We start from the raw sequence: 3,300 nt of genomic DNA, 5'->3' as shown, positions 1-3,300 counted from the left end.
TCCAGTTAAAGGATTGAGAGCCCACCGCTGACATTGAACATGAAGCTTGATTAAAAATGTTAATCCTAGTTTTGGAAAAGTGGCGTTTATTGATGAGGGGAGCTGAGGAAGGCCAAAGAAATGATGAATGGAGAAGCTAATTATACTCCCATCTCTGAAGACAACGAGTTTGGGGAATAAAATAAATAAAATATTCAAAAGGTGTAGTCACAGGGTCCATAGGTTCAAATACAAAAGCTGCTCCTTTGAAACTTTCACCAAATGACTTTTGGCAGCATTGAAACGGAGAGTCGAACATCCTGAAGCCCGCCACGTACACCGCAGATCTGATTAATGTTTACTCATCTGCTCTAGTCTCTGACAGCGAAGTGGGCCCTGCTCATATACGCGCTCATATCATACAATTTATATCAGAACTCCGATTTAAGCAAATGGTTCGACGACAAATGTAGTTTAGGAGTGGGAGATGGTGATATTTATGTTTTTTTTTACACAAATTTTATAAATGTTTTGTTTGAATATGTTTAAATGTCTGTAATGCGAAATCAAGTCACAAATCCCACACATGCACACGTTATGTCGCTTGCATGTATTTCCTGATCAAATTAGCAACCAACAAACACAAGAAGACCATAATTCTACAAATCTGCAAACACGTGAAAGTTTAAAAAAAAACAAGGAATCCCTTCTGAATGAATTCATTTTCTGAAATCTAATGATAACCCATTCACAGTTGTATATCACTTAAATTAAGAGAAACTACTGTCGAGTTTTTGAAACTATTCCACCAAACGAAGTACGTGTCAAGAAAATGGTTAAAACTGCAAAATGTGTCGTAAATGTTCAAACTCTCTCAACTCTTTTCCTTTCCACCTCCACAGCAGTCACCACCTGCAAACTTCACTCACCTCTGAAACTTTAGTGAAGCAGAAATTGTTCTCATACTCACAAGTCTTTTGAGTGGAGACAAAAAAAAAAGAAAAAGTAAAAAACCCTTCTACACGCCGCTCAAACTGAAGAGATCCAAAAGTCACAGAGTGCAGCACAAGACACGACGTAGGTCACAGCGTCCGTCCGAGCATGTTGCCTACAAAAAAGCCTCCGAGCTCAAGTCCAAGCTCAAAGTGAGCTCCGAGCGTCGCTTTGCTCCACCTCCTCTGAACTCCTCTTTTAGCTGAAGGGTGTGGACTGAGTCAAAGCTATGACTATAGAGTCCACATCATTCACACAAGTTTGCCTCCTGAAAACCACACCCAGAGAGAGAGAGAGAGGGAGAGGGAGAGAGAGAGAGCAGAGAGGGAAACACTAAAGTTTTCCTTAAATAACAACAGAGGAGGAGTGAGGAAACTTCTGGTTTCAGGGTCATCCAGAGCCTTGAAATAACCAGGCAGCGGGCTCTGTTATGAAAAGAAAATTATGACGCAGAGCAGCGGTCATTTCAGGATGTTTATGTTATTTGGCAGAAGCGCTGTGCTTTTTAAGATGGCGGTAGGCGTACGGTGGGCCCTGCCGTTAAACATCAGATTACCCAGATAAAAGGGATTAGTTTGTGAGTGTGTTTGTGTGTGTTCATGCCTCCACACGCTCCTCTGGGGTCTGCACATCCGGCTGCAGTGCGCGCCGTGTATATTTGTGAACACGTGCATACGTTCATGTGTGTTTGAGTAGGCACGGCTGCGGCCTATAGTTTGGGGCTGCCCGCGCTGCGCCTCCACGCTGATGGCTAACAGCTGCCATCTCTTTCCTGTCTGAGTGGGTATACAATCCATGCTATATTGCAGTAATCATACAGTAAAGACTACATCTGTTTGGCGTTAACCAAACATGTGCAATCCCAGAGCAATTCTTCTGCTCCTGCCGTTTATTTGATCTCACTTTATTATAACATAAGGCCCTTTGGTGGCAGCTTTCATCTAGAGGGGTTTTACTATGCAGCGAGTGTAAAGTGTGGCCTGGCGGGAATCAGACTCCCATTCCTGGCAGTGTCAGTGCCACGTTACACCTTTTAAGATCTGAGTCAGTTTCACAGCTATGGATTAACGTCCTCAAAACTCACATGGACCAATCATTTTCTTCAAAAAGTCCCCGAACCAACCAATGCCAAGGAACTCTAAATATAATTGTATACTTGTGTAACCGTCACCAAAATCCTATGAAAAGACCAAAACTAAAAGGCAATACTTGGTTTCCCAGTTCTCCCAGCCTCCCTTCTCTGTCTGTGGCAGCCCAGCCCATTTGTTCCTACTGAAGATCTAAAAACAGGTCACGGACAAATAGTCCTGTGCTATAAAAGAATGATTAATTTAACTTTGATTTCCACCAACGTTGTTAAAACAAGAGTAATTCGTTTTCAGTGATTGAGAACAGTTTTCAGCAGTGGACTAATATTGTACACGTTTGGAGCAGCGTTTACAGCAGCAGGGCGCTGTATGTAAAATTCGGACCGAATAAAGTGCAGTTTTCACAGTAATAAAGGAACATGTGACCTGGTGCTGCATTGTGGGTCATTGAAGTGTTTTTTTTTTTGGTATCTACAGTATGAAGTAAAATATTGAGAATATCACCAGACTTTTCCTCAGCAGGACTCATTACCTCACACCATGGGTTTAGGAAACTCCACCAGATCAATTCAAATTCAAATTCACACAGCCTTTATTGTCATTGCAACAAACAACATGCAACGAGATTTGCGCTGCCACGTCTATTCCAGGGCATCAAAGACACACACACATACTCTACAATCATACAAATAGTATGAAACGCTGATCTGTGTTTGATGAGGTCTAATACCAACTCACATGGACCAGTACTTGCTACTTTAGGTTCTCTGGTGCAGAAAACTGGAATAAGTTACCACTGTAATCACCACATTATGAATAAATACAGCAAAGGGGAAACATAGATGTGCAAGCTTATCATCTAACTTCAGATTTGTGTGTATTTTATTTTCATTTATTTAATGTGAGATGTTTGATTTTAACATACTGAAGGAATTAATAAAGACTTGTAATTAGGAACAAATTATAATAGTAGTCACATAACTTGTAGTTGTGATCTAATGTCCTTCCTCCTTAATATGTCAGATGAGATTTACTGAAAGTCTCAGTAAAGCTCCGGACTGAAATATCTTTTTTTTAATGAGTGTTTAATCAAATCCAAAAGTCAAGTATTTCAAAAATTCTTGTCTGCACTTGAAGAAGAATAATGAGGCTTTTTTTTTTTTGAAAGAAAGACTCAAGACCGATGACTTTGTAGCTAAGGTGTAAAAACAAACAACTCCTTTCCTCAGATGTTTAATAT

The sequence above is a fragment of the Trachurus trachurus genome (assembly GCF_905171665.1).
Source record: "Trachurus trachurus genome assembly, chromosome: 17".
Taxonomy (NCBI): domain Eukaryota; kingdom Metazoa; phylum Chordata; class Actinopteri; order Carangiformes; family Carangidae; genus Trachurus; species Trachurus trachurus.
This window is presented reverse-complemented; position numbering follows the sequence as displayed.